This window comes from Orbicella faveolata, unplaced genomic scaffold, assembly GCF_042242905.1.
Source record: "Orbicella faveolata isolate gen_17 unplaced genomic scaffold, um_ofav_v1 contig_25, whole genome shotgun sequence".
Classification (NCBI taxonomy): domain Eukaryota; kingdom Metazoa; phylum Cnidaria; class Anthozoa; order Scleractinia; family Merulinidae; genus Orbicella; species Orbicella faveolata.
In genome coordinates this window covers 1,708,449-1,725,323 of record NW_028301553.1, presented here as the reverse complement: position 1 = coordinate 1,725,323, position 16,875 = coordinate 1,708,449, and the positions used below count along the sequence as shown (strand labels likewise).

General features: G+C 37.7%; 1 pseudogene across 1 annotated transcript; it reads right to left on the bottom strand.

Moving 5' to 3' along the window:
* Positions 1 to 662: 662 nt before the first annotated feature.
* On the bottom strand, positions 663 to 16,762 carry LOC110040073 (beta-galactosidase-1-like protein 2; annotated as a pseudogene). The gene is made up of 18 exons (XR_016208796.1): positions 13,789 to 16,762; positions 11,387 to 11,455; positions 9,875 to 9,970; positions 9,341 to 9,449; positions 8,949 to 9,053; positions 8,467 to 8,557; positions 7,877 to 7,941; positions 6,983 to 7,132; positions 5,901 to 5,982; positions 5,118 to 5,216; positions 4,537 to 4,572; positions 4,119 to 4,171; positions 3,700 to 3,849; positions 3,155 to 3,280; positions 2,866 to 2,980; positions 2,567 to 2,642; positions 2,086 to 2,323; positions 663 to 1,707 (listed from the first exon to the last, which is right to left on the bottom strand). The product of XR_016208796.1 is annotated as a beta-galactosidase-1-like protein 2 (transcript).
* Between the last annotated feature and the right edge of the window lie 113 nt (positions 16,763 to 16,875).

Below are 16,875 nucleotides of genomic sequence, written 5' to 3'. Positions count from 1 at the left end.
TTAGCGTCATGGCAGCCAAAAAATCTGACTAAACGGTTAAAAACGGTATTTTTTGGCGAAAGTTTGGTATTCAAAGGGTTAAGAATTCCGTGTTTACTGATTTCACAAGGAACAGATAATAGAATAGTTCAGAATATTAACACAACTATTATCTTACCTGGTGACACGCGACGAACCAAGGGCGAGTTGCCAGACGGCGGTGTGATCTATTTCTGGCGCCAAATTAGAAGCTTGGAGACTCAAAATGTTTTAATTAATATTTTTCACTTTCTACAATCTGATATCATAATGGTCTTTGGAACTGTAAATTTCGTGAATATCTCCAGTGAGAAAAGTTGCCCAATTTCAATGACTTTCCACATACATTAATGTCTGATTGATCGATTCAAATTTCAGGCCCAGCAGCCGTATGCAAGGTAAGAATCAAGTACCTTATGATCCCTTAGTTATGACTGACTCTATGAAGACAACCGATTTTCTGATTTTGCTGGGAAAAATATATCTGCCAATTATCACGGCTGTCGGTAGAAAGCTTCGATCTCACGCCAACTCACACCTAGCTAAAAGATTTGAGCTATTACAGCTTAAACTTATCCATTCCAAGCAACGTAATATGCCAATTGAACCAATGGAAGAAAATGACTGTGCACTTCTCACGATTCTTTGATATTTAATGCAATTGAGTTTCAGCAATATTATGCAAAAGCCTAACTTTCTAACCCTGAATTAGAAAGAGTTTTTGTTGACATCTTTAAGACTACACTATAGTAAATATATTGAGCGTGAAAAAAATCAGATTGTGTACAAAACCTCGATGACCATTCATGTCTTTACATCTCTCTTTGCAGTTCAGTTAGGTAGAGAGTTCCAAGTTTTACAAGCGAAATACTTAAAAGAGTGAAGATCATAAGAAGTGGAAGCAGGTTTACACAATGAAAATATATCAGGTCCTCACAGAGAGTAGACTGTAAACGCAAAGTCAAGTAATCTTTAACATACTTCGGGTAGAAATTGTAATGTAAACATTTATAAATTGCAATTAACATATTCTGTACCCTTAAATTGTAGATCCTAGTTGCTGCTCTATCTAATAACTGATAATATGTTGATTCCCTGTCTTTAAAAACGTCGCGTAGTGCGCGCTTGTTCGATGTCTCAAATTTGTCGCTATTCCTAGAGCTACAAAAGTGCCATACTGCAGATTAATATAGAAATTGCGGCAGAACAAAGGACATATACAATTTTAACTGCATGCACAGGTCAAAGGCGACAGGATCAGAAGAACAGCCATACAACTGCTCTTCGACTGCGTAAGCATGAGGGTTCACTTCCTTGCTTCCATAATTTTGTTCTGTTTCATTAAGGCGTAAGTTAGTGTAAAGCATTTATTTATACGCGATAAAAATATAACAGCAACGCGGAGGTAGTCATGTCTGAAAATTTAAAAAAAAAAACTATCTAAAAGAGTATCTGAAAGGTATTTACAAACAAGAGAACTATTGATTACAAAAATAGGATAAAATATAAAACTGTAAAACAACAAAAAGGTTTTGAAGCTAGATCAGTAATTAAAAACTGTAAAATACTCGTGGCATTCTGTTCGCAATGTCATGTTTACTGTCTGAAAACAGGTTCCCCAGTGAGCTTTGGCTCTGTGACAAATGAAACATCGGGAACTTCACATTTCTCCAATTCAAACACCAGCAACTGAAAGAGAAACAAAAAATGTTACTGTATAGAATCTCCCCACGCTCCAACTACTATAGGCTCAATGAGTGATTTAATGCTTCGTCACTTCCAATCATGGTGTGGAGCATCAGTGTTTTCATCTTTTGGAACCATGATGTGTTTAAACACTAAAGGTGTACACCACATGAACATGGAATCATGGTGCCCATCGGAAAACAGTGAGCATCAAAATACCTTAAGAGGGTATGGATTATTTAACGCTAGATATTTCCCGAACCGCCAGTTATTCGAGGAAATTTTAGTTCCTTTGGCAAAACGTTCTTACAAAGGTACCAATGTCCGTAGCTCGAAAAACTCAAGATTCTACTGTACAGTATTTCATGTTAACTAACATACCTCATTATGTCCCTTGTTTAACCATGGTGCTGGGAGATATAGCGTCTCTTGTGGCCCTATTTGCCAGTACCTGCCTAGGTTATGTCCATTAATGAAGCACACGCCTTTGGTCTAACCTTTCATGTGCAGGAATGTGTCTTTAGGTTTCTCTGTCACCTCAAATGTTCCTCGGTATAGTGATGGTATGGAGGGTAACTCTCCTTCTTTCATTTTCGTCCAATCTGATTCTCTACTTATTCTACAACACAACGTAACAGTGGTCTCACTGTGCATAGCGTTGCAATATGCCTATGGTAGTTGCAATTCAACACTTCACAAGTAATGCGATTCTCCATTACATTCATGCATTTGATCACTAAAACAGCAATATGCATGACGTTGCAATAAAGGTAGTTTCAATACAATGTTTCGCTAGTGGCGCTATTTTAGTCAACAATCAAGAAAAAAGACTAACAAATGATTTTGTTCACTAAATCTTCACCTCTTGAAAAAGTCTCCCTTGAAGTCCATTGGGTAGATTTTCCAGCCTCTTTGTTTTTCTCCATCTACCAGAACATCTGACCAAGTATGCCTGGACGACAAATAAAATTTGAACACTTTATTACAGCGACAGTTCTACGTTCCTCAAAACTGAGCAAAGACATTAAAGATGTTATTAACCTTGTCATAATTAAATGTGCGTTAAGACTATCCCTTATACTTCCACTACCTGTATCCAAGAGCAGACATTTACAGGTATTGTAAACATTGTTAGTATTTTTTTTCCTTAGCAGTGGTTACCAGACTCTATAAGAGCAAAATAAATAGCCTCACCTTTCCGTTGTTTGTTCATGAATGTCCAAAAGTTCACGCGCCCCATGTTTTCAACAAGAATATCAAGCTGAATTTTAGAACCCTGCAAGGGCAAGAAACAAATCTTTGCCTGTGTTCATCTGATTATTTGTGAGCTCACGGCCAGGTCAAGAATGCGAGAATCAAGAATCTTTTTCCTTCCATGAGAGCCTTACTGAGTCAACGTGGAGAAGAATAAAGAACAACATTAACTAGGATAATGAACCAAGTTTGTCACCTTTTCATTGTGTATTTGGTCATTTTGAAGTTTTATTGTAACTTTCGAAAGTTCTTTTTCGTCAATGTAAGATTTGTCTTGTTCCACTGAGTCAGTTGTGTGGATCAGTTGGAAGTCAAGGAAAACCTAGAACAAATTGAAAAGAAAATAATTTATTTGATATTAGCAACATTTCTACCTTTTGTTAAATTTAGAACGCATTTGTACTATGAGTCCAGAAGTCCACAAAGTCCTTTTTTATAGGAATTGATTTGCCATATTCCAGTAAATGTTTTTCAACCTATAGTAGAACAGCCCAGGAGTCATCAACTTAGATCAGTAATGTTTCTAACCTTCTCCTACCAAAACAAACTGGTGAAAACAGACTGAAGTGTTTATTTGTGTATAAGAGCAATCCCTCAACAAGGGTTTCCAACTGTGTGGCTGGCTCCATGACTTGATGGCGTTCAAGCTCGTGTGTAGCACAAACCAGGGTCAGGGAACTCTCTTAACTTAAGAATATGATATAGCGTTCCTGTGGGTTCCATTCTTTGAAAGTCATGCACCTGCGCTCTGTCGCTTATGTTGTGGATTGTGATTTCTCTGGGGATTGTATCAAGCCCTTTTTGATACAGAATGAAGCCATATCCTTGTCCACCATTGTTGTTAATAGGTAGCTGTTCCATCGGCATCACATTCTCTGTCTCCACCGGCGTCTTGAAAAATAAAAACGTTATTTAAAGAAACAATGCACATTGATAAAAAAAACACATTTGAAAACTATTTCATGATTCACCTATCAAACTACGCATTCGATAGCAAAGTAGCTAACTGAAAATTCCTTTGAAGAATTAACAAAAACAACAATTATTAACAAACACATCTGGAAGTTAATTAATATGTTCACCACTAGCAGTGAGGAATTTTAGTTAACAACTTGTACTAAACTTTCAATTACAAGACCTCATTATGCGTTACTACTTACAAAGAAATGCAACATTTCTCCAAGCTGCAAAACATGCTGCATTTCAACATACTCTGCAAAAAAATTTAACCCATAATAATTATTGCAATGTTATGCTCAATAAATTAATGAATTAATAATTTAGTGACTGGAAAAAAATTGTTTAAGAAGGGTAGCACATATTTAGCCCTCAGGCTCCAAAAATGTTCGGGAGCTTTTGGAGGAAGAAAAACCTTAGAACCCAGAGGAATACCCTCCGTAAAAGGACAAGAAGCAATGAAAAACTCAACTCACCTATGATATTAGACTGTAATTCAAACCTGGGACCATGTGCATCCCTGCTCCCTTCTAACTATCATTCATGCATTCAGATTTCATGCAACTAGCTCCTAACCTTGTTGCATCAGTAGCTTCATGTTTATATTATCAATGTCCTTACCATATGTTGTCCTCTTGTGGTTCTCGTTAAATGAAACTGAAAAAGAAATAGTTTGAGAACTGTTAACTGATGTACAGCTTTTATTTTTCATCTAGAATGGCTTAGTATTTTAAGTGAAAGTTGGTGCACAGTGTTTGCTGATACTGATTCCATTCTGGAAATTCCATTCCATATAAACCATTAGACCCCCCCCCCGAAAGAAAAGTCCTGCTGATTGGTGTAAGATCGTGTTTCTATAACTTGCAATAGAAAATAAACACAGAACTAGTACGAGCTGCTGACGTAATGATAACACAAGCAAAGAGAATTTATATTACGATGATCAAAGTAACCAAGCTTTTTTTCGTTATTTGTTGCAGTATTTCCTAATAGAAAAAGAAAACATGTTCTAAGTGTTTCTATCGAGTTATAGACTTTGAAACATTTGTGAAAGTCTGACTGAGAGAAGTCGAAAAATCTGTGGGAACACTTACCTGTCTGCTCGTATTTCCACAGCATTTCTTGTTCTCCTAAACTTCCACTCATGTTTCAATAGCTAACAGAACATGGTTTCTATTTCTGTCAGATACATGTTTAATCACCTTCTTTGTCGACATCTGGATTGTATTTTTCAATAACTTCTTTCAATGCCTGGAACTTCTCAGTGATGTCACCAGCTTCAGACAATGGAGCATCGTAATCTACAGAAAATAAAACAGTGAAGACGGAAGTGAATTAGGTCTACAATTCTTGGCAACTGAGGAATTTCAGTAGATTATAATTTTAAAACCTTATTGGGTTACTGCTGTTGTGCTTTATGTTACAATTCTCTTGCTGATTCTTCATCAGGATTTATACCATATTGTACATATACCTTATTAAACCTTTGTGTCATGAGAGTTTTTGGACAGTTGCATAAAAAATCCAACTGAACAAAAGTGGCCAACTTAAGATAAGAAAAGTAATGAAGAAATGATTGATGATGGCAGTTATACACACAACGTAAGCTATTGTGAAATTAAAGCGTGGAAAAAAAGTTCAGGCCTGAATTCTTTTCAGGCTTTAGTTTCATAACTGCTTCAGTTGTGTGTATAACTGCGATCATCAGTCATGCCTTCATATCTTTCTCTGCGATTCAAATATATGTTCTTTCATATATTCACTTGTATAAGAAAAGTAAGTTGTCGTGAAAATTAATGCTGTCAAATTCAAACCCCTCTTATGTTAAGTTGGGTTATGATATTACTTTCAGTTCAGGTCAGGAATGATAATTCGTTAATCATTTATTTGTCATATCTGAAGGAGTGACATTATTGTTTACTTTTTGAAAAGAAGTCCGGTCAAGTGAAATGATACCGAAAAACACCACGCAGTTGTTAACATACCATAGGAAGTGACTCCTGGCTGGTACTTAAACTCATTTGTGATAGAACTGGCACCATTCATGAAGCCAAAATTTGTTCCTCCTTTAAAATAATAAAACAAATATTAGTATCTATTAAAATTTATAAAAGGAGTTTAAAACAGATCTAAAAAAAAACGTTACAACTGAATTTTCGACCGCCTCCTGCTTCTTCAGAGAAATGTACCCGGCAAGAGTCACGGAATGCAAAATGTAGCTAAGACGTCATTGTTCGTTGCCTGTTAGGGAGGAAAGCAGTGATGCATAAACCCTTGGGAAGGGTGCTCTTTCATTAACAGAGTTTTTGTCCAGGAATGAATGTAATGACTCTAGAAAAAGCCTTTTGTCCTTGTTTTTTTACGTATACGCCTGTTTCCAAGATGCTCGCATAATTAGGGTGTATATCGTGGCCAGTGGTTTCGGCATGTTAGCCGACATTCCCATTTAAATAGTTCCAGACTTATGTTCAGCCCCCCGCACTTCCAACTTCTTTTACTCTCTCCAATATAACCAAATAAGAACGTTCTGCAACCAACTTTGTACACGATTCCTTTCGACTGTTCTTTTGTCGGCCTTTACTTGGGTTTCTTGAAAACATTACCCAATCTTTTTAGTGGTTAAAAAATTGTCTTGATATTTTCGCGGTTCAAAATCCGTCTAATTCGCTCCGTTACCTCTTTAACATATGGAATTGACGCATATGCTTTTGGGTTCGCCCGAGGCTTTAGTTGTGTGTTGTTTGGTTGATCGACCGACTTAAGGTAATTCCGTCGAGATAGAACTCACAAAGACCTTAAGTAGAGTTGTCTCGCGCGAAATTGATCAATATTACACGAGCGTGCAGTGGGACAAAGAAAAAATCTGAGTCCCGACAGGAATTGAACCCATGACCTCCCGAACACCGGGCGGGCACTCTATCCACTGAGCTACGAGAACCCATGGAGAACAAAGCCATTTAACTGAGTTCATATTTGACAGCGTCCTGCATACTGCTAGGATTAGCACTGTCGAAGCCACTTTGAGTAGTGATAAGTGAATTATAAGTGAATTAGTATCCAACCTATCATGAAACATGTAGAAGTTAATTGAAGCTCCAGCTCTCAGTATGTTTGATACTCTTTCTTTCACTTTCTTGACCTCCATCTTGTGATGTCCTTCACCCCAATGATCAAACCATCCTGGCCAGAATTCTGTCACCATTAGTGGCTTATCAGGCTGCAATTAAAACAAATCATAGTTAAGTTCTTTAAGTACATCTTGCGCTATGTCCCTCTACCTGTAAGCCGCATTAAAAATGTCACTCCTTTGTGGTTGTTTAGTATTCAGAGTGGTTCATTACCGATATTGATAAGATCCCTATCAAGTACTTGTTAACAAAAAGTGAGGTCTTGATGGGAAAACCTCAAACCAAGACATCGCTGTTTTTTACCGGGCGATAGCGAGGTCAATACGACAAAGCCAAGGTATGAGATTTTCCCATAAAGACCGAGTGAAGGAACCCTGATCACTAGGAGCGTGCAACTACCCCATATTCCTGTCATAGCGTTTTCACAGAGCGATCTATTTTTAGTTTGAATTTACCGCGAATTGAGAGCCCCGAAGAAACCTCAGTGACCAGTCACAAGCACAGACTTAATTCTTAGTTGACGTCATCATTTCACCGGAAAATTAAAAAGAAAAACAAGTATTTTTTTCCTTATCGATGTGCGGTCATATATGTAGACTGGAACTGATCGATTTCGCGGGGAAAGAAGCCTAAAAAATAGACCGGTCTGTAAAATTGCCGTGACATAGGCTTAGTATCGTAGTTGCACAAGCCATATGACAAAAGTTATTAGTCAAGTCCTAAATATCTCAGTTTGGAATTTACAACTTGTTGGCTTCAAAAGCATCTCAAATAAACTTTTCTCACTGTTTCTGAATGATTTGTCACCTACATGTATTGATGATTACGCTTACCTGTAGCTTCTTAAGCCTGTTAAGATTACTGATCTCATCACTCTGGAAATTGGCAGTCTTCAGCGCTATTAATAATGTAAAGAGAAAAAAGTCGGAATGAAACTTACTCACAGGTGCTGGTATTCTTTCATAGCTATGAAACAACATATCACCTGTTCTTGGCGACTGTGGAGACTGGGTGGTTATTGGCAAACAATTGAGATCATTTGCTCTTCATTCCCATGAGGTTATAGATGATTTGGTCCAGAGCTTTTTTAATTAAGGTTAGCGTGTACCTTTAGAGTACCTTAAAAGGTGTCTCGCGCCCAAGCGATGTAAACTGTAGCGGTTTAAACTGTAGATACCTAAGCCCCGGCTATATCAAATTAAAGCTTATAGAGCTAGCCATCACACTATACCAAGAATTTTGAAATAAAATGAATTGTCGAATTTTTCACGACCTTTAAATGTGAGCGTGTGAATCATCTTTAGGGTCCCTTTTGAAACTACAAGTCAAAGGGAATTTGTTCGTTTGGCCTCAAATTTAGGCGGTAGCTAGTTTTCCAGAACAAGGCACAAACGCATTTGGTGGTTCATGTTTTCCATCTCACCTCCTGGTAGCTCAGGATAGTATGATGCCTCCATTTGCCATACATTATCTGATGTAAACAACAGCTCTGAGATGCCTTCATTTATCATAAGCTGAAATGTTTCCACATCGTAAGTTATAACTACAAGAAAAGAAGTTTTCATTGCCTGCAGTAGACTTGTAAATAAAATGATCGATACATCCAGTACTAATACTCAAAAAATACTAAAAGTATCCTAATACTAAACATTACTTATTAGTAACGCGGAGATCTCTAAATGAGGTGGATGAATTCATTCTAAACAAGTCTGTTTAGCATCTTTTCGAGCTGATATGATTCTTTCATCTAAATCTATTCCTATAAATCAGAGGAAACCTGCAGGTCATGCACATCCCCCAAAAAGCAACAACTGGGAAGTCGCTAAACAAAATCCCTTCATCAGTGCAAATTACTTACCTAAAGTCACATTATTTATAGCTAAATAAAATTATAATTTTCCTCACTGTTTTGAGATAAGCCATGTATTCTTTGCTGAGATCATGTTCTTCATAGCTTAAACCATATTCATTTTCTACTTGAAATGCTATTATTGGACCACCACGCGAGTACTGAAAAATAAGCAAACAAAACCTCACAACATAGTGACACTCCAGCAATCACATAAGCTGTATTACTTTAAGAAAGGGTTGCTATGTTGAGAGACAAAGCATGTATGCTTCAGATGAAATGTTCTTAACTTTACAGAACATTAAAATGGTTGCCGTTTCTCAATAGGGTAAGGCTAAGTATGAAGGCGACATAATTTTGACAGTCGATAATTTCTGAAAACAAACTACATGTAACATAAAATGAACATATTTTACCACATCCAGTACAAACTAGGCAAAAAAATTACCTGAAGAGGGACAAGTATTGGAAGAAGTTTCTTGAAATATTTCTCAACAGCATGAATGTATGCAGGATACATAGACCTAAGTTTCATGTTGGGATCACGTAAGAGCCAGCTATGTTTAGGAAAACAAAGTGCACAAAATATTTCAAAATGCTGAAAACAAAGCATCACCATTCTCTTATGGCTTAAGACTAGTCAATATCCTCTAGGCAATATTATGAATAATAAATAATAATTTAATTATATAAATAATTGTTCCTTTTGGAAGTTTCCTATTTTTATTGAACCGTTTTTAGTATTTTAATTCTTGTTTTAGTTTTTAATCCTAATTAGTTTACCGCATAGGTTTTTGTCCTTTTTATTGTATTTTAGATTTTAATGTATTTTAAAGGTTTAACATTTATTTTCTCAGAGGACCCTCCTGAAAACCACCTTATGGTGATTGGAGGCCTCCTCTTAAAATATTATGTATGTATGTATTATTATTATTATTATTGTTAATATTGTGTCTAAAAACTCTTAAGCAATATTCCTTACCTTGGCAGTCCCCCAAGGTCCCACTCTGCACAAATGTACGGTCCAGGACGGATGATCACATATAAACCAACTGATTGGGCTAACTTGATGAATTCACTGCAAAACAGTTGTTGTGGAGAGCAGTTGTAAATACTAAGTTTCTGGTAATTTATAGAAGGTTTAGTCGCGCAATGTTTGTACCAGAATCTTCTACTGTCGCGCTATAGGACAGTTTAAAATATTCTACTGAATGATGTAACTATGATGTAATGCCATATATTTAAATAGTTGTGTTAGAATAAGCTCCAAGAACATTCTAGAATATTAATTAAATTGTATATAAGGACTCAGCTAGATAGTGGGGGTCATTATTGTCAGCAGAGACCGACTAGAGAAGCTATACCAAGAGGTTCGTAGACAGCTATTGAGGAACTTCATTTAAAGTCAAGTGGATCGAGAGGAGATTTCTTTGGAGACAGCGACGTTTAATTACTGTGGGTTTGTGTCAGTGGTGACTGAGGTTTTAGTAGCAGACTCAAGTTAATTTGGCGATAGATTGCATTGTTTAGAAGTCGCTTCTTTGTAACTAGGATTTCAGTACTTCTCTCTAAATAAATAAATAAGTTGGGTTTGTAGTGTATCTTTTCTGTCGGTTGAGTGATACCGTAACGCAGTTTAAACATAGAATGCGAGATAAGACAAAAGACAAGACAAAACCTGCAACTACTGGCCAACATAAAGGTGCCTGAGTTTTTGTCCAGTGATCTGAGAGAGCCACTTTTTTTAAATGACAAATATATATCAGTGATAAATTCTGTCAGTTTTACAAACACATGGGAAATAGCAACAAGAACCTTATAATTGCTGCACAAACGGTGTGCATGCCCCATTATAATCTAACTTCAAACATCCGTAGTAAGAAAGCAATGTGATCAGTAAGTACTTAATTTATTAACTTAATTTATTAGCAATTTTATTGGAGGTGTCCCCGATTAGTCGGTCTCCGGGCTGACTAGAAGTTTTAGACACTAAATAAAGTTTATTGGTTGATTGATTGATTGTACGCACCAAGGGAACCAATTAGGGACAACGGCCTCCTTTTGCCAATGGGCTCATATTGGAGTAGGGTGGGCGAGGGTGCTGTGAGACTACCCGTACTTATTTTTATGTTTGAGATTTATTGGGTTCACATTTTTGTTTATTTTTGCTGGGTTTGTATTTTACTAATGTTACATTACCTTACAACTAATCACTAACCTGTCAGTAATGACCCTTGTTATAAGACTGAGAAAATTACTTCATTGTGATTGGCTGAGAGCACGCCAATTTAACATTACTGCAGTGCAAATTATATAAGACATCTAAAATCTTCTCAGTCTAAAAGACTCATGCATTTGAAAGGGTATTGAGATATCATAAGTGGCGTAAAACCTTAATTGCATTCTCATTCATTCCTGAACTGGCATTTGTCATTGACTGACCTCATGTCTGCATCCTTATTTTATACAAAATTTTAATATGGCATAGACTCACACTATATCTAAGATTCCTTCAAAGTTGAACTGTCCTTTAATTTCTTCATGAAGATTCCAGGGAACGTAACTGTGGAGAAATTGTTGTTGATTCAGTAAAATGATTTAATCAATGTCTCCCACGGTGCACTCATGTTTGCGTTCGAGAGAACGCAGCTCTAATCGGGAAATGGGGATAAATCGAGTTTTTGTGTATCTATCTATGGACACCAATTCGGGCCCCCATAAAAGTTCTTCAGAGGCGAATGACGTCATCTCCATGTTCGTCCATGTGCTTTCTTTCGAGTGTTGTGGAACATTGCGGACTTCAGGGGTTGTGTAGGACTTTTGGTTCGAACAGAAAACTGAAGTTTGGCTGCCTATTGTGTATCCTTTTCTCTTCGACCAAAAACCAGCACTGCTCTCTGCTGAATAAACTAGAGGAGGAAATGTGTAGTTTCACTTCGCTGGTCTAGACTTCTGTGCGCAAAATATGTAACATAAACCCAACGAAAGTGTGCCGTTTCATTGGAAGTGGCAAGGCGATTCAAAGTCGTGTTCGCAAACAGAATAATTGTCTTAGTTTTGGTAATGAACGCACTTCGTCTCGCATACCAACGGAACAGGCAACGTTTGGTCCAGAATCGTAACTAATATTTATACGTAATACCTGTATGAACGAGAACAACCGTCTTGTATGCACGTGCTTTGCGATGAATCCATCATTTGTTTTCGCCCCTGCGAGGGGGCCAATTTCATGTCCAACTAACAGCTTACGCAAAAAATGCTGTTCCTAGAATTTTTGGTATTTTAACAAACCAAACCCATCAATACTCGAACGCACTCTTTAATCTACGATTACTACTAGTATAGGGTTTATTTAATGCTGTTTGCTATGTTCAAATATCTCTTTTCGTTCCAGGGATATTTCAGTTTTTAAGATATACAAGTTAGCCAAGTGATGACATCATAAATGATGAAAAAAGACGTCTCAGCCAATTTTTGTCATAAATGTCTAATTCTTTGCAGCGAGATTTTACTAGTTGTGCTTCACAATATGAGTTTAACAGTTTTGTTACCATGGAAACATACTGGGTTCCAGCCTGCCCGATATTAAAAGCTTTTTTGGCCACCTTTGGCATTCCATTTTGATATTTGCCAACAGTGCCTCATCAGCATGATCCAGCAAGCATACAGATATGTTAGGTCGAGTTTGTGGGCTTTGAAATCAGGTTGGAGCGGACTGGAAAAGAGTGAGTTTCCATGGGAACAGAATACTTTACAGCCGTAGGTTTGTTGCCTTTAGGACTATAAGCCTAGCAAGTTTCCTTGGTATCTGCTGCAAATTGACCTAGTTCAGCAGCTCTATTTATTTAATTGATTTATTATATGGTTTGCTCCGCGAGCTAGCAAGGTGAACCGAATCCTGGGCCGTGATTGGCTACCCGAGCAGGCAAGATGGAGCTATCTTGCCCGCTCGGGATTAGCCGCTGTGTCCCGCAAGAAAATGGTATTCTTTTTCAGTATAGTAAATCCCGTTCAGTGAAGATGGCTGGTTATTATATGGCTGTGTCTCACAAGGACTGGGAACTACCGAATTCACGAATTTGATTGGCTAAAATCGATATTGACCGCGCTCTAGATTTTCCCATCTAGACCGGTTCCATTTTGCGTTGAAAAAGTAGCAAACTAAAATACAAAAATGTTCACCGTTTTCTTTTATTTTCTTCTCAATCATTTATGGAAGTGCCAAAAGGCCTGATGACAAAAAAAAAAAAAAAAGTAAAGAGGACGAGCAAATTTCGGCAGGTTTAAGTTAAGCTCATCTCCGTTTGCAAGCAAAATGTCAGCAAACCAGTTTCATTAAACGATATAAATTTTTCTTGTTTGCCATAAAATAAACATCTTATCAACCGAGCCAAGTCGGTCTGTATGGGAGAATCTTGACCTCGGTCGTGTGTACAGACCTCACCGCGTTCGTCTGTACTCACGAACTCGGTCAAGATTCTCCCATACAAACCTCCTGCTCGGTTAATAAGAGCTAAATATTGGCCTTTTTCCTTTTTGCGTCTTTATGACCCTTGTCTCCTTCCTGGTCTATAAACACGAAAAAAAAAAAAAAAAAAAAAAATTGGCCAATATCCATGCAGCCATCTTGACCTCACGCTTGGTCAATCACCCATATGTAATATTGGTATGACATCATCAGTCTATTTTTCACATTTTTCAAACGTAAATATGTCCGGACCCAATGCAGATATTTGCAAGCGGTAAAGGGCGTTTTTAATCTTTCTTGGAATTCTATGCGATGAACTTATTTATAAGCTTATCGTTACTGAAGGTTTACCGTCTTTCAATAACGGAACGCTTAAATTTAAGTCAGATTGCTCAATTAACTTTCAATATCTCACACTAAAAACTTACGTTTCTACGGTGTTCAATCCCATAGCTTTAAGTTTCAGTAGCCGATCTCTCCAATATTCCGGCACAACTCTAAAGTAGTGTATTGATCCACTGAGAATTCGAAAAGGCTTTGCTTCAAGCATGAATTGCTCCTTTGTTACTGTTAAACGACTCCTTTCTTGCAGGGGCATTCTTTTGTAATGTTGAAACGCCATCCATAGAATAAGACATACTGAAAGTCCGACAAGTATCAGCAAGGGCTTCCCGCGAAAATAACTGGTTCGTGTCATCATTGTTCCACGTACTTGATAAACAAACTTGATGATCCAGGCTGCACCCGATGACAATGAAAAGTTGACTTATTGTATAGTTTTAACACATCCCGAAAACAAGTGTAAAAAGAAGAATACGCATTCAAAATAGATCCTAAAATTTATTCCTTCCTCTCACAGATTATGGACTGCAAGGTGCACAAGCTGATATCGTTCACGACTCAGTCAGCCGCAATATAATTAATGACTATGACGTTAGTTTGGCGTTAGTCCTTTGGTTAGCATGTCGGTAGACACTGTTGATTTCACATGCAACAATATCAAAACCAACTCATTCAGTTTTTAAAAATATCACAGTACTCTGAATTTCTGTATGCTAGTAGCTTAGAGAGTTGATGCAGTACAAATAAAGCTTGTTGTTTTTGGTTAATTAGCTGTAGAGACCAAACCATACCGATCCCCTACTCAGTATGTTAGTCGACGGCTCTTCGACAGAGGAAGTGGAAGCAGAAACCGAGCACATCGCGCCGCCGAAAAATACCCACGGCATTCGCAGACTACGCTAAGTTCGTACATACTACCGATGGAAAATATTAATTACTTTAAGACAAAATAAGATCCTTTTACCTTTACAAGGCAGAGTATGAGATCGGCTTGACTGTTTTGTTCTGTGTACGTGCACATACGGTGTGGCACTAAATTTTTGTGCAAGAACTAATTTTTGCCCCGGGGGTACTCCCATATAAAAAGGACAGGGGTGCTCGTTGGAAATTTTGAAAAGAACTCCTGAGAGGTACCAAGATCCTGTTTTGTGGGCGTGGCTTGCATTTTGTTCACCTCAATTCTAGAGCATTACATCCCCATACACTGACTTCTTTCAACTCAATACCCTAAAAGGTACTGCCAAAGCTCCTGCTGTGGGGCCTTTAGAGGATTTACACCCCAAGAGGTACCAAGTCGGCTTTTTTAACCCCGAAAAGGTACGCCGAGCTCCCCGCCCCTTTTATATGGGAGTCCCCCCTCCCCTCTCTCCCGGGATTTTTTCGATTGCTTAATTAAGGTGGCCCCCTATAGTTTTACAATCGCAAGCGCGCTGAGGACGAAAACTCAAGTAATCTGCGCGCGCTCGAAGGAAAACGTCATTTTTTTTTTGATATTTCATTACGTCAACATGAGCACAACAAGCAAAACTGACAGTGAATTTTCTTGCGTTTCCTTCGGTGAAATTCCGTAAAACTTGGCAGATTGGTAGTAAATGTTTTACTTTAGTCGGAGCTCGTTTTTCAGGGAAATCTATAAGACCAGTTTTCTCGCTGCGATAAAAGACGTAAATTTGCAAAAATCGAAAAACCTGCCTTTACAAACCCTACGTTTTTCGCCTTTAAAATTCGTATCCCGCAGGAAGCGATATGCTGTGAAAAAATCGCAAGTAAAGCCATAAAAAAGCAAAAACATGTTTGGGCATTTATAATTCAAGACTAAAACCGATAATTTTAACAGAGCTAATAGTAAAACACTATTTAATCATTGCTTATTACATGTAATTAGTTTGAGAGGACTGGGTGGAAAAAACGAATGCAAAAAACGGCATTCAAAACATAACACTTGCGCGTGCAACGCCATAAATGATTTAACCTATGGAGCCACCTTAAGACTGGTTTTTCTTGCTGGGTACTAATTTTTGCGCTTATCGGGAAGCCGCGTTTAATTGACATTACAACATTTAGGCATTTTTCAAATTAGATTACCTGTAAATTGACAAGTGAAACGGCATGAAGAGATGTCACAGTAATCAGTGTAACTCTATCACAATATTGAATCGTGTTCTTCTGTGGCTGATTGCTCCGGCAATCGATCAGCAACAACATTTCCGACTAAACGAATTGAAAGAGACGTTTTAAATAAATGGCAGCGAAGGATTCTTCATGCCGGATCTGATCTTTGCATGTATAATTTCGCCAGTGGAGTAAATTTTTGCGGGCACTTTTTTTGGATCGGAGAAAAAACCGCAAAAATCGCAAAAATTAGAACCCGCAAACATTTAGTGCCACACGATAGTTTGATTGTTTGCCGATCTCATTTCAGTGCTATATCGGCGAGTTGCGTCAATTGACGTTCTCTAGCTCTCTATTTTCTAAGCATTCGTGTTCTATTGTCATTCAAAAATAATTACACTAAATAAATCAATATAATATTTAGTATAATTGCAGTAGTGATTAAAAAATAAATAAAGAATCAAAATTTAACAGAGTTTTTGACCGAAAAGTGAAAAATGGGAAATCTGGAGACCCAGAGGCCTCCAGTGGTTGATATACCGAGAAAGGGCTGGTAGACTGCTTAATTTCCTCTGTTGCGCCAGGTTGGATTTGCTTACAACTCAGGTTCGCGCGAGCTGTTCAGCTGCGAGAATGCGTGAAAAGCACTATCCCCCGATTCATTCGGTATATTGGTGTTTCTTTACAGTTTAATACTGTGTAGAGTAAATGATTGGTGTTGGGGGGTCCGCTTTTAGGCTTGGCTAATTCTGAACATTATTTGACGAAACACAACCTGAGAGTGATGGCAGGAAGTGATAAAACGTCTTCAGAAATCTTTGAAACGTCCCCGGAAATCTCCGGATGTCTTCGGATATAATCGGAACTTCTTAGAAAATTCAAGCCCTCCTGAGATAAAAATCTGACGCCTGCGATTCAGAAAACGTTGACAGGAATAGAAAAATGAATTCTCAATCATGCCCAAATCAAATCACTAATATGACCGTACAGTTTGACAATACGATCCACGAGTCAAAACTAAATAGAAGTCAAATAAGATAAATACAGTGGACTGAGTTTGA